We start from the raw sequence: 21,631 nt of genomic DNA on the forward strand, positions 1-21,631 counted from the left end.
ATAACATTTTGATTTTTCTTTTGAGCAATGTTGCAAGAAAGTTAGACGATAGATTTATGATCTTTACAGAGCACTCTTAAAGGAATTCTGTACATAACTTTATACATAACAAAAGAGTTGAAGATTTATTTACTGAATCAGCATTCTCATTCCAAAGGGGCTTTCCCTTTAGCCCATTCTTTCTCCATAGCTAAGCTTAAAAAATGCAGCAGAGATTTTGTCATATTTCTAAACACAAGTAAACAATGCAGATTAGATTGGTAGCTCAGTAACAAGCAAACTCTCCTGAGGAATGTGGGAGAACAGTAAGGACTGTTGGGGACCCTTGATGAAAACAACCTGTCACTTGGCAGAATGCTTTCTAGTTCATCAAAGTTTATTTTAGAGTTTTAAAAGTGAAATATGAATTTTAAAGGGAAGCCTGGAAAACTGCAGGTACAATGGGGTTTTGCATTAATTTATCTCATTAAAATTTTAAATGACCAAGATGTGACCATAGAAAAATTACTTAGCATGTTTTTGATGACAATTAATATTATTTTAGATGTTTCAAAAAGTCACACACTTGCCTATATGGACTTTTCTGTCCTAAGCTGTCTATATAAAAAGCAGAATAACAATGTTATTTTTATATTTCATAACAATGTTTAATAATGAAATCCCAAAAGTGCTTTTTCAAAATGCAATTGGAGTTTGTTTTTCCTTGAAGACATTTTGCTTCTCATCCAAGAAGCTTCTTTTGCTGAATTGTCCAGAACTGAAGAAGCTTCTTGGATGAGGAGCAAAATGTCTTCAAGGAAAAACAAAACTCAATTGCCTTTTGAAAAAGCACCTTTGGGAGAACAATGACCTGGATGACTAAGAATCTCCATAGACATTAATAATGAACTATTATTTCTTAAATAAATAACAATATGCAACAGAGAATAGTTCATTTATATACATTCTTGAGCTCCTTCTTCTGATTTTAACATATCTCCATTTATTATTTTTATTTTTTGTAGCTTTCTGTTTAGGTGATAATGCTTTGCTGTTTTTATAGTTGTTATACGATGGATGCTTTATTTGGTTTTTATACTTTAAGCTGCCAAGAGTTTCTGGATTGTGGCATGAAAGAAATATGGAAAATATAATCAGAAATACATATACCAAGAATAGGAAAAATCAGCCTTCAAGACTAGGGCTATTATATTTGGAATACAAACATTCAAATGAACATCCAGTGACAGGATACCCTTGCAGAAAATTCTAACTTTGTTGCTATTTAATGGTTGTCAGGTTGTTTTCAATTCAAATATGGTTGATCTATTAAAATTAGAGTGAAACATTGTTACGTTACATGCTGATAAATTGTTCAACTTGCACAGTGCAGCAGTTCAACAGTACAGGAAATATCTGGGAAGTAGTGGGAAATATGCTGAGTTCCTGACTATGCTTCAGATGCTCCCAGTTCTGGAAAAAAGCTACTGTGGAATAATCTATGAAATATGGAGGGATGTCAACTCATAAAGCATCCCTGGTCTGCTCTTGAGTTGCCATAGGCAATGGGAGAACGAACTCTGCAGCTGCGGCAAGGCAGCACATTAGTCAAAATAAAAGCACATTCCAGCCATATCTCTGTCAAGGCCGTCTGCACGGTTACCTACAGTGGCCTGAGGGGAATGATCTCTACAACCCACGAAATTGCTTCATTGGAGAATGTGACTGATGACACACCCTGGGGAGGGGGAAACAGGTGCACAGTTGGAACGTAAATTACGTGGGGTCAGAGTTGGCTTAGCTTGGAATGTGCCGACATGAAACTGGATTTCTTTTGAAGCTTGGCTCAAAGCTCATGATTTAATTAGGGCATCGGTCGGAACCTTGACAGAGGAATATGATAGATCTGAGATGCATCTTAAGGATAAAATCTTATTGAAATTATTGTTCTGGTTAACCCAGCACTGGTCATTACACAGACCAAGTGAACCTAACTATTTAAGGTGCATCATAAATTAAATATTTATGACAACAAGAGAAAGCTAGAGGAGTTATGATAAAATGCCATGAGATTCATGCTGTGATGGAGAAGAATCTATTTACATTACCATGTCAACAGAAATTGCAATGTCTATATACTGTAAATACTAAATGTACATTTAGATTCTGGTGAACTTCAGCAAGATTAACTGATATCAACAAGTATTTTTATTAGAGCTGTAGTGTGAAGACTACCTAACAGCACACACACATTTGGAAATTGAGTTTTTAAACTATTATTAATTGATATGAACAGTCAAAATTAAATTATTAATAATATACTTGTTGCTATTGCTCCTTTTCTTTCTCATTCTTATTTAAAATGCATATATTGAGTTGAAAGCTATTTACACTTTAATATATGTAAAAAATGTTCAGAATTTATTATGGAACATTCTTTGAAAAACTGAGTTGTTCTAACTTACAAGGGCTGCCTTCTGCATTTATGTACTTTATTTAGTCAGATTGACCGTCTATGCTATGAATCTCGCCTATTGTAACAAAGTCTGAATAAAGTTGTTTATCAGCTAGTAACAGGGTATTATTTCTGCTCTTTTTCCATGAGTTATTATGGCTACAAACTACATATTACTTTCCATTAATATTATAACTTTCAGCTATAGTTAAAAACTTGTACCAGGGCATCATTAACTCATTTCTCTTTTGCATTTAAAGTAGTGAAGAAGCATAAATGAGGAAGCTAATTGCACAGCTTGTTTTTGACCTCTATTGAGTAGGTAGGAGTACTGTTGCAAATGGGAAGTGAGAAATCAATAGAAATTATATATTAGATTATTCATGTGTGACATACATTAATTAATAAAATTTGCATATCCCTTGAGCCTCATGCATGGATGTGAGACTGGGTATTTTCTTTCCATGCTATCATTCCCTGAAGATGTTTTGTACACCAGAAAGAATACACTGAAGTCAATTAATTCCCCATAACACCTTTAAATCGAAACTGATTCTGAAGATCAGAATAAACCAAGATTTTAAACCGGCTTGGACAAAACATGAAACTATGCTAAATTAAGGCAGTAAATCTTCAATTTTGACACACCACATAGATAGGAGGAGAGAGGCAGGTTGAGAATAGATTGTGTAGACAAGCATATTTATCTAAGCAAACCTCCTATCAAACCTTACAAATAAAGATTGCACAATTTCAAAGAAAACTATGTCTGTGGAAGCAGCTTTTTATTAGAGTTTAAAAATGCATTTGGTGACATAACACATTTAGCTCATTAAGCCAAGAAATATTATGCCCAGATTTTTTTCAAATGCATTTAATCATATCTATTCAAAAGATAGTTGTATAGATAATTAATTTTGGCATCAGTACTGTTTACTGTCAAGAAGTTTTGGTTTTAAAGGGGACCTCTGAGCTCCATTTGCTTCTGTATTGCTTTTCCTATCCTGCTAATCATGTTTCTTTCCTGAGAGGTTTTACAATTCATATATGCGGCAATGCATCTATGAAATCTGCACAAACATTTTTCATTACTAATGCAACCAAATCATCCTCTATAGCACATATTGCATAGAGTTGAGCATCATTAAATGGCACCCAAAACCTCAGGGCATGCAGCTATAGAGCTGAAGACTGAACTGTATTTTCTTTTGCAGAAAAATAAAAATCTCCATTTTAGGTATGCCTCTATTTCTGCGCTAGGGATTTGTACAGTTAAAGCCCCACTCAGAAACTTGAGGGGAAGAGACATTCCACTGGGGAGACTAATATAGAGAAATACATACGTTTCTAGGAGACTGAAAACCTTTCAGGATGATAGCAGGCTGCAGGACATCTGACATACAATTTTTTCTGTCTGCTTTTCTGAAGAAATACTCACTGACCTAGAATGGTGTAGATTGTTGATAATAACTAGGATTCTTGTAGTCCCAACAGTAATGGACTGTGAGAACAACTTTGGGAGACAAGAAGAAAATCCACAGCTTAGGCAATGGTCTAATAAATGAAATCTGAAACCCAAAGAACTGGGGGTGGAAAAAGCATCTCAGAAGGGATCTTGACTAATTCTGGGGAAAGTAAAATTAAGGAGAGAAGAGATATTTCCAGATTTACTAGATTCTGGTACTGTAAGCTTATAAAAGGAACTTAGCTTGTTGGAGAAACACAAAATGAATTTGTGAATTGCAATTAGTAGATGCTTTTAAATCTCATTTTCATGTTGCAACATTTCTACATGGGTGCCAAGAAAGGAAATCAGATTTGAAGCAACACATGCCTGTATATTCATTAATATTTATAAAGTAATTGTCAACTCATTGATTTTCTTTATTGGAAAGATTTGCCATTGTGAACATGCTCATAACTTCTTGTTTTATTGTATCCATTTGATAAACAGAGTATGTCTATTGAAAGTAGATTCTTCATCATCTCTGCTGGAAGACACTGTTGGATTAATTTCATTTTTAGAAAAATTTCTTGTGCTTCAGGATTAAAACAACTGTTTTTTTAATACTATGCAGCAAAAAGTTATATTAGAGAAATAAATATCCTAGAACATGAGTAACAAATCTTTTAAAAATCTTTGTTCTGTTCAGCATGTTTCTAAATTTTATTTTTTAGAATTCAATGATAAAAACATTTGTGGGGAAGTTCAAGCATTAATTATAATTTTATTAATGGTAGTTTCTATGCAGATACAAGTTCTCTATGTCAATAATCATAATGTATAATTATAGTTGTTTATTAGATGTTTTAATATGCTAGAAAGTAAATTACAATGTTTATAAAAATATTAGAATAATTAGAAGAAAATGTAACACACAAATAGCTTTCCTTCTAGATTTTAACTGCCTAGTTACAGTAATACTGAAGCCGAATTAAAGGCAGAAGCTGTGCATATTCTCAACATCTCCAGATTTTGCTGATATTATTTTTCATTAGTGAAGGCTCACTTCTGTTTGGCTGCAACATATTGATACTATAATAGATTGTGTCTTTCAAACAGTAGCCAATAACTTCCTACTCAAGCAAATTTTAACTAGGTGGCATCAAATTCTATTCCTCAAGTTTCACTTCCCAGTGTGAAATGTACTTTTGTTACATCTACTGTACTTGAGACTAGCATCTTCAGGAACTGGTTGCAGCATAGAAGCTGGAGGTGTACACTAACATCTCTCCATCAAATATTGCATTGTTTCTAAGCACACACAGTACTTACTCTGACTGCAGACTAAAGTTTGATGAAGTGACCTCTTTTTGCGTCTTATCATCTTGTGTTGCTCTCTGCCGAAGAAGGCTAGCTTTGCACTATTTTTACTTTGGTCTTTTGGTAGAGATTTTATTTGAGAAATATTTGTTTTATTTTCACTAACATAGCTGCCTTGCAATGGGATCTACATTCTTATAAACAAAGAAACCAAGTATTAGTGGTAAACTGAAGCATGAGAGCAGGTTGAGGAGCTGCTAATCTAACAGCAACACCTCTTCCCCATTTTTGAATGTCACTCTATATAGTAAGGGGAAGCTTCTCAATCCCTCTTGGAGGTTGTAAATAAATGCCACTATACCACAGAGGATTTTCTCTGATCAAAGGTTGTGCTATAGCACTCTCAGTTCACAGGGAGGGGCGGTGGTGCGATTTTAGGAACATCTGCTCTGTGACCTGATTGAGTTCATTCAGGGTCAGTAGATACTTGTACCTCTTTCAATTAAGGCATCTCAAGGGAAACTACAATTCAGGGATGCTTTAATGGGCTAGACTTTTTCAGCACTGGAGGGCTTACAATTGTGCATACCCTGTCTATGAAGACTCTAACCTTTGCGAGTATGAAATGTTTGTGCGCTGAACCGTACAGACAGTGGAAGCTGCTTGCCTACTGTGTGCACCTGACCTTTGAAAGTGGGATTATTAGATGAAGAGGAAATTAATTGTTCAGCAAAGCAAAAACAAGCCACTCTCCTTGTCTTTGGAGAGAGGAAGACTGAAATGAGATCACTAAGCAACAGAATCACTTTGTATGCCTGGTAAAAGGGTAGGCAAGAGTCTGGAGTTCGCAAAACACTTTTGCAAGGGCCCAAAGGATGTTAAATATCAGCTTCATGCTTTTACTAAGAAATGACAAGGAAAAAAAATGATTCAATTAGAGCCTCGCAACTGTTCAGCTTCCCCCCCCACCCCCATTCTATTCTGGGTTATGGTTTACCATGCAATTACCTCTTTTATCTGCACAGAACTGTGGATAAATGACCTCAGTCTCTTTAAAAGGGGCCTTAGACACCAACATTGTTTTTTGAGAGAAAATATATTCTTTTATGTAAGATATAAGAATTGTTGCTACTCAGGCAGGAGAAGGGTGGGTGAATGAACAATACATCAAATCTTTTTAAAAGCTCAGTTTTGATGTTTCCACTGGAGATCAAAGATAAGCTGTGAGCAAAGGGGAAGTAGAAGTTTGAGTAAGCTTTCAATATATACAATAGGTATTATGCATTCTTTACAGACTTCCTTTATATTCCTGATCTTCAAACTCCTTCTAAATTCATGAAGGTGAATTGCATTCTTTCAAAGTTGTCTTGTTTCAAAGTTAATCACTGCATCTAGAGAGAGTTAAGGATAAGTTTAGAAACATAATGAATGTAGCACTTTATCAGGTTTTCACATATGCAGATAGATTCTTGGTTGTCTGTTGGGAGAAATAATGTGACAGCATATTGAAATGATTAATGTCTTTGCCAGGTTTTGTAATAAAATTAAATGCTCATTTTGTATGTGTTTTTTTATAATTTCCCTAACCTCAATTTTTGATGTCATATTGTAATTATATGAGCCTTATTCCATTAGTGTAGCAACTTTTGCTTTCTCTAACATCAACACATTTCTTCCCTTTTCATATTCCTTGAGTCTCCTTCACTCCCAGTTACAGTATTTATTCTGTAGCTTCTGGAGTATAAAGATATACTTCTTAAGAGTATTTTCAGATTAAAGCGCTGTACAAATTTTATAAACAAACTAATATATGCATCAAAATTTCACTGTTAGTTCTGCTTTGTACAATCCCAAACCATCCTTGTTTGGATAGACTTTAACTATAGATTGGCTAATCACGAACACTTTTAAAAAAAGTTATGGTTAGTTATAAATATAATAAATACATGGATGGATGGATGGATGAATGGATGGATGGTTGAATGGATTGATTATTGTGAATCAGGAAATAAACGATGGTAAATGAGAAAACAAATGAATATGACACCAAGTCAATAGACTACAGTAATACCCTTGGCTTTTGACAGGAAAATACCCCCGTGTATCATTCAATTTCTGCTGCCTTAGTGAAAGGAAAAAGAACACTGTCATACTGTTTTTGAGGCCATGCTTGCCCTTTTATCAATGTACACAAGCAACCAGTAAGATAAGTTATAAAGTTCTTCAGAAAACAGTATTGATCTTTGTTGCTGAACATTCATGTAATCATATACAGCTACTTATCTAGTAATCAATCAGGATATAGAATCTCATAGGGAGCTGCTGACTAGGAACTAAACCACAATGCAGTGGAAGATATTGGATTAGTGTTTATACATATATGAATACACATATATTGTACACACATATTCATATAATGATAAATTGTTATGTCATCTTAAGTAACTAAGGGAGGATTGATTTTTAAAACTATTAAGAAAATATATTAAGAAGCCTTACAGCTTTCGGTTCACCATGGCACGGAAGTACATGACAATGTACATCCTGTGAGGTTATGCTCTACAGAAGGCCCAAGGGTTCAGATTAGGATTAACCCTAACTCTTACCCTAACCATACTAGTATAGTACTAAGATGGGCTGAATGAAACACAAACTTGGATAAACCCAGAGGTGGGCGTCACATACTGTAACAACCGGTTTGCCCAGAATTGAAAATGTGAGTGTGCATGCAGGGTATGCTGGCTTCGCTCATGCATGCGCCTTCCACACATGTGTGCAGCATAAAAAAAAACGGCGATTATATAGGATGGGATAGCGCAAGGGCAGGTGGGTGGGCCCAGCCGCTGGCCAGAACTACCAGTTTGCCCAAACCGATCTGAACCTGGGAAATTGGAAGGCATGGCAGGAAATTCCTGCAATGAGAAAAAGATATGCTGACAATGAACTCATGGAAATATGGTTTTCTACATTTCAAAAGAACTCAGAATCACAAGATTAAGGGTTAGGGTTTATTGATTCTATAATTTTTAAAAAAATCATATACTTATGATCATATATAAAACTGTTTTATTTTTGCTTTGTAAAATTGGACTGTATTTTTTTATCACTATTGTCATAATGCTTTATTATACACTATAGTTTATCTGGTTTATTACAAGGTCAGCATTTTTACAGATGCTGAAAGAATATTACTATTGTGAATATGAATAAAGGTAAACATTTAATTACATGGCATTTACAGTCAATCTGGAAACAACATATTTAAAAAGTATGGCTGGGATTGCTTTTTTTAAAAAATATATATGATCAGCTGTGCTTTAATTACTGAAACTGAAAGCATGTATATGATTTTGCCATATGTTTCTTTCTTCCTTTTTTCGAAGTGTTATTTGGTTGACAGGCTTCCTGTTGGAAGGATGTAGCATTCTCATCTTTGGGTCAAGTTTCCCTCTTAATAATAGACACTTAATATAATTATTAGAGATAGGAAGCAGTAGTGATAGCGCTTAGGTTTACATAACAGCCCATAGTGCTTTACAGCACTCTCTTGTCAGTTTTCAATGTCAGCATATTGCCACCAACAATCTGGGTCCTCATTTTACTAATCTTGGAAGGTTGAAAGGCTAAGTCAACCTTGAGCCTTGTCAGGACTGAATTCTAAGCTGTGGGCAGAGTTTGCTCCCAATGCTGCACTTTGCGTTTTCAGGGAAGGTAGGTCTGACTTAGTTTGAATAGCTCCCTTCCATCTATCCCACAAAGTCCTGCCAATTTGGATTAAATAAGTATCAGGCAAGAGTATCCCACAAACGCAGAAAATGATAACAAGTGATTTCTTGGAATGTAGTCCTGATGTGTTTAATATCAGACTTATAGCAAGGCTTTAAATATAAGCACTAACTTATACCAGATATTTCCAAAATAACTTTTATCTTCAAGATATCTTTATGAAATGTGGAGCTCCTACAATGTAGATTAACAAATGCCATAAAATCTACTGACAGTTTTATATACTTGGATGGTTTATGTATGTGTGTGTGTATACACACCATGATTTGCTTTAACAATGATCTGTAAACCTGGTTGAAATGGCAAGCCATATCACAATTTATAAACCAAACCAAAGTGACTGGTCTGAAACACTAAACTGAAACAAAAAGTATATTGTGGATTGGTACAGTATATGAACTAGGTCAGGAGGACACTGTGAATGATTCCTCTTCCCCAGACAATATGTTTAATTTACTTCTAGTAACAGTAATGATTTTCTGAAAATGAAATGTGTTCTGCTACGGTATCAGATTCTGATATAGCAGGTAACCACTTAGGTGAAGATCAATGAGTCCACCAAGAGAATAGAAGTCAGAGGTTTATATGTAGTCTCATATGAATTCATGGTAGAAAATGAGACACACAACTGCTCTCTAGGAAAGACACATCTCCATTGGAAAGTGTGTACAAATGGTCAATGACAAATTTTTACTTGAGAAAGAGACTGTTTTCCAGTGCACTGCTTGGATAATCCGTGCATGAGTCATCTCTCATCTATTTGCCAGAGACTGAGTGTAGATTTTTTCCCCAAGAGTTTAACCATGCCTCTTTGCTCGTTGAGCTTCAGTTTTTTTCACTCAGTTTGCTAAAGAAACTTGGGTTTCTTTCTCTGGCAATTAGATAGTCAGATTACTAGCAGTGGATTATATTTTTTCTATATATTTTTTCTTGTTTAAATTTCTTACTGGGGAGCTGCACCTTTGGAATCCTTGTGAGGAGCTGTCTGACAGCACCTTCCTCAGCTGCCACCGGTGTGTTTGGCGTTCCTGGGGCTCCAGGCCGCCTTCCACCACCCAGAACATTACAGAGGCAGCATTCTGGAGTTCTGTCCCTTTTAGGGCACTTCCGGTTTTTGAATTTGCTGCCAATAGGTGACCTGGTTCCCTGGTCTGCCAGCACAACCACCGCCACCATTGCAGCTCTAGTTTACTAAGGTGGCTCCAGAGTCACTGCCCGGGGACCTGTGGCAAACTCTGAAGACCAGGATGATGCTTCACAGTGCTGGTCTACTGTACTTACCTGTGACTCTCATCATACTCTATCTCAGCATCCGAGAGTTCGCTGTTTCCTCCAGGGGGCTACCAATCTTCGGCCCCTGGTGGTGCATCTCTATCCAACGTGGGATCTTCCCTTAGTCCTTCAAGCTCTTATGTCTTCACCATTTGAACCACTTGGTTCCATCAGCCTCCGATTCTTGACTTTGAAGGTCGCTTTCTCCTGGCAATTACATTGGCCAGGAGGATCTCTGAACTGGCGGCCTTGTCCATTAGAAAGGACCTCTGTATTTTCCATTCAAACAGAGTTGTACTGCGATTGGATCCCTCCTTTCTACCCAAGGTGAACTCTTGGTTTCACTATGCCCAGGAACTCATTCTCCCTGATTTCTGTCCAGTTCCTAACCATCCACTGAAAGAAAGATGGCACACCTTGGATGTGAGGAGGGCTCTCAAAAAGAGCTTCGACAGACAGAAGTTCTTTTTGTATCCTTTCACCCCTCATCAATGGGCAGGAAGGTCTCCTCCTCAACAGTGAGACAATGGCTAAAGGCGTGTATTTCAAAAGCATATGAACTCAAGGACAGATCCTTGCCTGGATGGATTTTGCCTCATTCAACTTGCAGTGCTGCAACCACTGTTGCTTGGGCTACTCAGGCTTCTGTCAGCGACATTTGTAAGGCGCCCACCTGGTGGTCATTATCACCGTTTATATGATACTACAAATTAAACAGCTATGCATATGATACTACAAATTAAACAGCTATGCAAAGGAGGCGTCCTTTGGGCAGCAGGTGTTGCAGAGTGTACACTCCACCCAGGGCCTAGGGATCAGTCTGCCTCCCACCCAGTGTCCTTGAGCTTGGCTGCATGGATTATCTGAGCAGCGCACTGGAAAATGGATGTTGTCGTACTTGAATGTCCATTTTCAGGGCACTGTGAGGATAATCCATCCTGCCCTTTCGGCATCCTGATCTTGGCTAGGGTGGGGTTTTTTCTTCTGTTTGCTTTCTGCAGATTCAGACTCTCTGGAGAACCGCGCCTTTGTGGGAAAAAAACTGAAGCTCAACGAGCAAGGAGGTGTGGTTAAACTCTTGGAAAAAACTCAGTCTCTGGCAAATAGATGAGAGATGACCCATGCATGGATTATCCTCGCAGCACCCCAAAAATGGACATTCAGGTAAGACAACATCTGCTTCTTCTAAACAAAAGTAGTGTGAAGGAAATGTTTAGGGCATATAACTGATCTTTGAAAGTGAAGTCAAACCTAAACTCTTGGTTGGCTAAAATGTCATCTAGAATAGGCAGTTATTTCAGTCTTAGGTTGTTTACACATCAAAATAGAACTGCAAATCTGCAGCAACTGTGTTGCTATATCTATGTTATTCAAATGAAGAAGTTAGGAATAGTTATGTTTTTAAACCAAACAGATATTGAATATCAAATTTAAAGGTGATAATGCATTGGCTGTTAGATTATGCCAGGCTTCCTAAATCTGTGAGCTTTAAAAAATGGCAAGTTAGCTATCTGTATATCCAAACTGTATTCTGAGCATTGCTGTCCATTCCTAAAGCAGTTTCATGGTTAGAATAGAATAGAATAGAATAGAATAGAATAGAATAGAATAGAATTTTATTGGCCAAGTGTGATTGGACACACAAGGAATTTGTCTTGGTGCATATGCTCTCAGTGTCCATAAAAGAAAAGATACGTTCATCAAGGTACAACATTTACAACACAATTGATGATCAATATATCAATATAAATCATAAGGATTGCCAGCAACAAGTTATAGTCATACAGTCATAAGTGGAAAGAGATTGGTGATGGGAACTATGAAACGATTAATAGTAGTGCAGATTCAGTAAATAGTCTGACAGTGTTGAGGGAATTATTTGTTTAGCAGAGTGATGGCCTTCGGGAAAAAACTGTTCTTGTGTCTAGTTGTTCTGGTGTGCAGTGCTCTATAGCTGCTTTGAGGGTAGGAGTTGAAACAGTTTATGTCCAGGATGCGAGGGATCTGCAAATATTTTCACGGCCCTCTTCTTGATTCGTGCAGTATACAGGTCCTCAATGGAAGGCAAGTTGGTAGCAATTATTTTTCTGCAGTTCTAATTATCCTCTGAAGTCTGTGTTTTTCTTGTTGGGTTGCAGAACCGAACCAGACAGTTATAGAGGTGCAAATGACAGACTCAATAATTCCTCTGTAGAATTGGATCAGCAGCTCCTTGGGCAGTTTGAGCTTACTGAGTTGGCGCAGAAAGAACATTCTTTGTTGTCCTTTTTAATGATGTTTTGATGTTAGCTGTCCATTTGAGATCTTGCGATATGATAGAACCCAGAAATTTGAAGGTTTCTACTGTTGATACTGTGTTGTCAAGTATTGTGAGAGGTGGAAGTATGGAAGGGTTTTCCTAAAGTCTACCACCATTTCTACGGTTTTGAGTGTGTTCAGTTCCAGATTGTTTTGGTTGCACCACAAGGCTAGTCGCTCGACCTCTCGCCTATATCGGATTCGTCATTGTCTCGAATGAGACCAATCACTGTTGTGTCATCTGCGAACTTCAGTAGCTTAACAAATGGATCATTGGAGATGCAGTCATTGGTATACAGAGAGAGAAGTGGGAGAGCACACAGCCTTGGGGGCCCTGTGCTAATTGTACAGGTATTTGATGTGATCTTGCTTAGCTTCACCTGCTGCTTCCTGTTTGTTAGGAAGCTTGTGATCCACTTACAAGTCTGTTCCGGTACCTGTAGCTGGTTTAGCTTAGTTAGAAGAATGTCTGGAATGATGGTATTGAATGCTGAACTAAAGTCTACAAAAAGGACCCTTGCATAGGTCTTTGGAGACTCAAGATGTTGTAGGATGTAGTGCAGAGCCATATTAACAGCATCATCTGTTGATCTATTTGCTCGGTATGCAAATTGCAAGGGGTCTAAGAGCGGATTCGTGATGGTTTTCAGGTAGGAAAGCACTAGCCTTTCAAAGGTTTTCATGACTACAGATGTTAGAGCAACTGGTCTGTAGTCATTCAGTTCCTTGATGGTGGGCTTCTTGGCACTGGGATGATGGTAGGGCGTTTGAAGCAAGAAGGAACATAGCACATCTCTAGTGATTTATTGAAAATATGGGTGAAGATGGGGGCCAATTGGTCAGCACAGACTTTTAAGCAAGAAGGAGTTATCTTGTCTGGGCCTGGAGCTTTTCCTGGCTTTTGTCTGTGAAATAGGTCCTGCACTTCCTTTTCTGTGATCACTAGGGTTGTGAACCCAATGAAATGGGGTCAGTTGTAGGAGGCTTGGCTGTTGTTGGTGTGTCTGAGATGGGGTTGTGGAGATAGGTGGCTGTAGTTTCCTTTCAAACCTGCAGTAAAACTCATTCAGGTCATCTGCCAGTTGTTGATTACCTTCAGCCTGGGAAGGAGGTTTGCCATAGCCGGTGATATTTTTAAGAGTTTTCCACATGTTTGCTGGTTCATTTGCTGAAAATTGATTCTTTAGATTTTCAGAGTAGCTTCTTTTTGCTGCTCTTATCTCCCTTGTTAGTGCATTTCTGGCCTGATTGTACAGCATTTTATCACCTTTTCTGTAGGCTTCCTCTTTGGAATGTCGTAGCTGCTTAAGTTTAGGTGTAAACCAAGGTTTGTTATTACTGTGTATTCGCAAGTTCCTTGTAGGTACACATAGGTCTTCACAGAAGCTGACATATGATGTTACAGTATCTGTGAGTTCATCCAGGTCTGCAGAGGTATCTTTAAAAATATTCCAATCAGTGCAGTCAAAACATGCCTGTAGCTTTAATTCTGATTCCTCCGTCCAGGTTTTCACTGATTTAATTATTGGTTTTATGGCTTTAAGTCTTTGCCTGTAAGCAGGTACAAGGTGAATCATGCAATGATCAGAGTGTCCTACAGCTGCACGTGGTAAAGACCGATAGGCATCTTTTAGTGTTGTGTAGCAGTGGTCTAGAGTATTCTTGCCTCTGGTGGGACAATTGACATGCTGAAAGTGTTTTGGTAGTTCTTTCCTTAAGTTTGCCTTGTTTAGATCTCCCAAAACAATGGCCAGTGAATCAGGGTGTTTGGCTTCAGCCTCCATGATTTGGTCAGCTAGAGTTCGTAATGCCTCGTTTACACAGGCTTGTGGTGGGACATAAACAGCAATTAGAAGAAATGAGGAAAATTCACTAGGCGAATAGTAAGGTTTATCAGAATTATGATTGACAGTTTGAATGTGTGACCCACTTCTTAGTATTTTATAATATTATTAGAATAGAATAGAATAGAATAGAATAGAATAGAATAGAATAGAATTGTTTATTGGCCAAGTGTGATTGAAAAAGTGAGGGACAAATGTGCAAAGGCTGATGCATTTAGACTCAGTGGAGAGTAATGAATTTTCCAAAAAAAATATACTTTAAAAGAAAGGAAGCATGCATCTTCTTCCCAAAAACCTTATTTGCATTGGAAAGATCCTGACCTCCCTCTCCCCAAAGATCTTAAAATTTATCTTAAATTGGTTTATTTCATTCCAGATTCTTGATTATGAAATCCATTCATGTCTCTGTACAATCCTGTGTATAAGTAGAAGATGCTAAATTTCTTATTGACAAATTTCTTCGGGAACTTAAACACAACAGGAATTTCTCCAGCAGACTGGGGTCAGATTGCTTTTTTCAGGAAATTAAAGTGCCATCTCTGATTTACAAGCACATTGAATGTTCTTTGATACTAAGCCAAATGTTTTAAAAAGGTCAGATCAATATAGTTGAGGGAAAACTTACTGTTTATGTTATATATTTGTTTGGAGAGATAAAAAAATCATAATGTACAAACTTTTTTTAAAAAAAGAATAATTCAGAGAAGTTGATAGAAAATAAAAAGAAATTCCTCTGGGCCATATAAGAAGCAAGAAATCAGATCTTGTAACTGAATTGTTACTATAACTGAAAAGACTCCAGAATGCTTGTGTTGTTGATCTGGCTCAACTAAGATGCTCAATTAAGATGCTTCACCATTGTTTGAGTCACCATTTTCATATTTACAGACCCCTCGTATCCTGGATATAAACTCCTACCCTCAAAACGATGCTATAGAGCACTGCCCACTAAGACAACTAGACAGAAGAACAGTTTTTTCCTGAACGTCATCATTCTGCTAAACAAATAATTCCCTCAACACTGTCAAACTATTCACTAAGGCTGCATTACTATTGCTGTTAGTCTTCTCACTGTTCCTATCACCCATCTCCTCCCACTATGACTGCATGACTGTAACTTTGTTGCTAGTATCCTTATGATTTATATTGATTGTTTCCTAGTATGATTTGATTGCTTATTTGTATCCTATGACCAGGGGTGAAATGCTACCGGATCAGACCGGATCGGGTGAGTAGGTAGTAAAGACTGGGGCTGATTCGCTGAACCGGGACCAATGGCTGGCTGGCCACGCCGATCCACAGCCCACAGTCCTGCCATGCTTGCCTGCCTTACATGCTGCCTTCCCAGCGTCCCAGTGGCCAGCTTGCGAAGGCAGGCAAGCATGGCAGGGCTTTGGGGAAGGGAGTAAGCTGCCCCCCCACTGCTTTGCCACTCCATCTCTTCCTCCTCGCCAGCAGCATCCACTCAGCCAATCTCCCTGCAAACTCGGCCGACACTTCCACACCTCTGTGCACTTTCTTTCCTTTCACCCCCATGACCTCCCCATGCCTGTGCAGCATCTGCAGTAAGACAGCCGCGGGGATCGCCAATCCATCAGCGGGCACTGGGAGCCCAAGAGGGGAAAATGCACTTACGAGAAGGGGGACGATCTTCTCTTCTTTATGGAGCTCGACTTTGCCGGACTCTTCTCTTCTCTGCCCACTCTTAACGCCACCAATGCCGATGATGCTGGGAAACCAGCTGGACATAGCCGAATGAGGCTTGCTGTCCTGCCACAATTAATAGAAAGTGCCTAGGAGTCAGGCTACAGTCAGGATCGCAATGGCATTAGCCCAGATCCGCCTCATTGCAGGACCTCCGGACTGCCTGGGAGCTCTGAGTCAGCTGAAAAAAGTTTTTGGGGAGATGAGAAAAGAGAGTGTCTCCCCAAGAACTGAACCATTTTTCAGCTGACTCGGAGCTCCCAGGCAGCCCGGAAGTCCTGCAATGAGGCAGATCTAGGCTAATGCCATTGTGATCCTGACCGTAGCCTGGATCCTTGGCACTTTCTATTAATTGTGGCAGGACAGCAAGCCTCATTCGGCAGCGCCCAACCAGTTTCCCAGCAGCATCAGTGTTGGCAGCATTAAGAGTGGGCAAAGAAGAGAAGAACCCAGCAAAGTCAAGCTCCATAAAGAAGAGAGGACCGTACCCTTCTCGTAAGTGTGGCTTTCCCATCTTGGGCTCCCAGTGCCCGCTGATGGGTTGGCGATTCCTGCAGCTGCCTTACTGCAGAACCAAATGCCGTGCAGGTGTGGGGAGGTCATGGGGGTGCAAGGAAAGAAAGTGCACGGAGGTGTGGAAGCATCAGCCAAGTTTGTGGGGAGATTGGCTGAGTGGATGCTGCTGGCAAGGTAAAAGAGATGGAGTGGTAGAGCGGTGGGGGGAAGCGTACTCCCTTCCCTGAAACCCTGCCATGCTTGACTGCCTTCCATGCTGCCTTCCCAGCAGTCCCCCAGGCCCCTTGCCTTCCCCTCCACCTCGGGTCCCACTGCCTGCATCCAGCCCATGATAGGGGACACTTTCTTTCTTCTCCCGCAGCAGCTGCTGCTCAGACTAGATGTGTGTATATTTCTGTGTGTGTGTGTGAGAGAGAGAGAGAGAAGAAAGAAAGAAAGAAAGAAAGAAAGAAAGAAAGAGTGACATGAATGACGTCATGTTTGCCATGCCCACCAGTCACATGCCCATCAAGCCATGCCCACCAAGCCACACCCACAGAACCCACAGCAAAATATTTTAGATTTCACCCCTGCCTAAGACTATCATTAAGTGATAACCTTATGATTCTTGATGAATGTATCTTGTCCTTTTATGTACACTGAGAGCATATGCACCAAGACAAATTCCTTGTGTGTCCAATCACACCTGGCCAATAAAGAATTCTACTCTACTCTACTCTACTCTACTCTACTCTACTCTACTCTACTCTACTCTATTCTATTCTATTCTATTCTATTCTATTCTATTCTATTCTTTGGATTCCAAAATGGTTTGTAAATGAAACATTTGAAGTGCCTGAAAGTCCTCAGTTTCATTCTATTATCTGGTCACATGTGCCTGCTCCCACATGATGAACAACTTTTTTTGTTTATAAGTACCATTTGCCAGAATCTTGGTTGAGTATAATTTGTGTACCCCACATGGTTTTCAAAGAGCAGTGCTCATGCTCTCCAATAATTATTAGAGGGAATTTTTAAAAAACAGAGGTCATGATTTATTGTTAAGTGAATAATAATTGTTTGCGAGTGAAAGGCAAATGATCATGAGCATTCAAAGGAATTTTTCACTGTTTGCTCAACCTTGTAAGGATACAACAGCTGATTGTTTTTGGCTGTTATCCTTTTTTTTTTTTTGTCAAGCATGGGAAAAATGGAAGTTTTGAGAGAGGTCAAGTTTTGTTTAGTGACTGCAGTTACAATGTGATGAAAAAGTAACTTTACAACCAATCCTCACATCTACGATTTTTGCAAGTCTGCAAAACAAAGGAAAGCTATAGTAAGACCACAAACACAGTCACAGCTTCTCTTAACTACTGCTTTGATTAACAACAGAGATTCCTGTCCTAATTGCAGTAGTTAAACAAGGATTACCTGTATTAAAAATGCTGAAGGATTACTACTTTCTTTGCATAATTATTATCAACTGACCTGTAGTATACCTCCCAGAAAAAAGGAAACACATTTCTTTTCATATCTTTCATACTGTGTGGATGTTCAGACAGAATTCTCAACTCAAAGAATGCTGTCAAATGCTTAAACAAATGCTGTTTGGTTTATAGGAACAGATCACAAAAAGATATTCTTTAGTGGGCACTCTTAAGAACTATATTCTTATAATTTATAAGTAAGGGTAAAGGTTTCCCTGTCCCATGATGTCAGACTCTAGGGTGTGGTACTTATCTCTGTTTCTTGACTGAGGGAGCCAGCATTATATGAAAGCATTTTCTGTGGTCATGTGGCTGGCATGGCTATATGCCAGAAGTGTACAGTATGCTGTTATCTTCCTACCAAAGTGCTACCTATTAATCTAGTCTCATTTGCATGCTTTTGCTAGGTGGGCATGAGCTGTGGCAGAAATGGGAGTTCACATGGTGTTCAGGTCTTGAATCTGGGCTGTCAGCTTTCTAGTATCTTTAACCATTGAGCCATCAGGCCCCTTGGATAATGTATAGGTACACCTAAACTATTGGTTTACTATGTTTGATTCATTCAGTTTATAATAGATTATGAGGAAGGTCCTTCTGCAATTGCCTGCGTAAGACAAATGTAAAATCCTTCTTAGTGTTCTTGAGCTTTTATATGACAGGTATTGTCTCTTATTTCTAGTTTCTTGTGTTTTCCCACTGTACATCTCTATTTTTTTATCTTATAAAAATTTGGTTGATGATAAATAGATGGACTAGGGATATAATGACCCATCTAGAAGAATGTTTGGTTATAGTTGTGCCTGAGTCATTGTATCAAGTTATTTTTCCTTCTAACTTTCAAACTTTCATTTCTAGTTGATTCTCTACCATCATCTAGAAAGGCTGAAACTCTGTGAGCTTATTCTGTCCAATTAAATTTTAGCACCTTTTGATCCTGCTGTCAAGGCATGCATATGTTGTCACAGGAATAGTATTCCAACTAATAGGTGTCGCTGAAACTTTTTTTGTGTATTCAGATGAACGAAATGAGTGAATTACTTTATAATATATCTAGTGGCTATTTTTACTGCAAAATGTGAAGTTTCATATACAGTATTTTAGAGCAGTTATCCACAGATATAACCTGTCAGAGCAGGGCATTAAGAGTTTAGATTGGCACATACATTGCATATTATATAACTAATATATTTTCAGTGTATTGACCTCAGCTGGCTGGCCAATATTTGCTGTCAGTACTTTAACTCAAACCTTTCTTGTGAGCAATTTCTTCAGTACAAATACTGACATTTTTTATTGCCACCAGTTTGAGGGTGTTCATTTAGCTTTAGTCAGAAAAGTGGTATCTTAGTTTTAATTTCAAAAAAGACAAAATGAAATGAAAAATGTAGGATTTTCACACTGGTCAATAGTCCTTTAACTCCAAGTCCAGTTTCTATGGTTTTGATTTCAGAACCTAACATTATCAGAAATGACATTTGGACTACTTGTTTGATTTTTTATCCCACTTTTATTACTTTGTATGTAATTCAAGATGGCAAACATAATTCTACTTCCTCTTCCTATTTTCCCCACAACCCTATCAGATGAGTGAGAGAGCCAAAGTCACCAAGCTGCCTTTCATGCACAAGATGATATTAGAATTCAAAGCTTCCTGATTTCTAGATCAGCAGCCTTAACCACTACACCAAATTAGATCTCATACTGAAAGCACTATATTCAAATGTTAATTTCCTGTGTTCATCCAATCTTATATCATTTGACCGCGTGGGGGGGGGGAATCCTCTGTTGTAATTTGCTTTTTAATTGTTGCATGTTTAGTAATTGCTCTGTCCAATTAACTAATATATTAGCAATAGGACGTTATCTTAATATTTTATATTTTATGATAGCTCCCACTGGCACTTCCTAATTCTTCCCAAATACATTCAAATTTGAAGAGAGTTGAGGTCAATACTGTATGTCCTCAGTCTCACTTCAACATTTTTCTTCCTCTGCCTGTAACCTCTTGGTCTTCTTTTATTGAAAGGAAATGTGTTATTGTTGATCTAAAGACACATAGAATTGTAGAGAATTATAAAGGAATATAGAGATGATCTTGGGGAAAGAATGATTGACAACTTAAGGGGAGACTTGCAGAAGAGATCGGCCAGTCCTGGAGAAAAGGAAGCATGAAAAAAAACCCTCAAAATAATCCTACTTTTTATTTAGTATAAGATGAGACAGAGAAAGTTGGACAGGCCTTCAAGATTTATATCAGCCTTGGCGTGACCAGAAGTCCAAGAAAGCTCTTTATAGTACTAAGGCAGAATTCCAGAATCTTGAAAGTGCCAAGTTCCTGTCTGTCTTATCTTATACTAAACAAAATCAAGGCAGAATTATTTTGAGTTCCTTTTTCGTACTATCCTGTATCTCAGAAATTTCTTCTGAAAGTCACCATTCCCCACCTCCCCCACAACTTAATAGCTCATTCCTTCCTTCCCCAAGGTCAATTCTACATTCCTTCACAAAAAATCAAGAATCCTGATGCTGCAATATTTGATGAACCACCTGGCACTGCATGCAGCCTTCCTACTTAAAGTGGTTATTCACTCTAAATCTAAGACCTTCTTGACTATTCACCTTTTCTTAAGAAACTGTGACCCACGAGGACTCTTTGAAACTGCTTGGATGATCAGGATTACAAAATAAGATATTATAGGGAAAGATCTGCTATTTGAAATTTTAGTGACACTCCTTTGCTGACATGTTGGAATTTTTTTGGGGGGGCGGGGGAAGGAATTTAGGAAAAAAAACCAGATACACTTTGATTTGCATCCTGTTACTGTAAAGTGTTTTGCTTCTTCTTGGCATCTGTGGAATTATTACATAAATTATTTTAGCACATCAATGAACTGCTTGATATGCAGTTATTATGCTGTCCTAGTGTAGTTTGAACTAATTAAGGCAAGCTTAAGTTTCAGTATCAATTATGATGGAAAGAATACTTCACAGTTTAAACTAAATTTTATTTACTAAAATCTGTTTATTGTGGGATTGAACTGCTGCTGAATAATATTATAGTTTTCAAATTAACTAAATGTCTGATTATTGTGTGCTAAGCTAAAAATAGATTATCAGTTTTTTTTAACGTCACTAACCAATTCAGACAAGATAAACATGGTCCATTGTTCTTTTTTAAAAATAATGAAAAGATTTTTTAAATAAAGTTTTTTTTAAAAAAAACCCCACTGTAGAAAAGAGGATAACATCATTTAGACAGATCTAAATGATGAAAAACATGATTTTACTTATATAGGAAGATAGGCAAGCAGGGAGACAGACAGACAGAACTTTTTACTAGTTGAATTAAATGCTCAGTCGGGTTAAATCTAAGCTATTAGGATCCAGGGAAGACATGACATGCATCTATTTATAACTTGCTATGGAATGAACAAGCAACATTTCAAGTTACTTATTAAAATATTAAAATCAAATTCAACTCTCCTAATGTTTGTTTTGTTTTGTTTGTCAGTATATTTATAGGAACAATTTTCATTGAACTCAATCT

Source organism: Ahaetulla prasina, chromosome 3 (genome assembly GCF_028640845.1).
Source record: "Ahaetulla prasina isolate Xishuangbanna chromosome 3, ASM2864084v1, whole genome shotgun sequence".
In the NCBI taxonomy this organism is placed as follows: domain Eukaryota; kingdom Metazoa; phylum Chordata; class Lepidosauria; order Squamata; family Colubridae; genus Ahaetulla; species Ahaetulla prasina.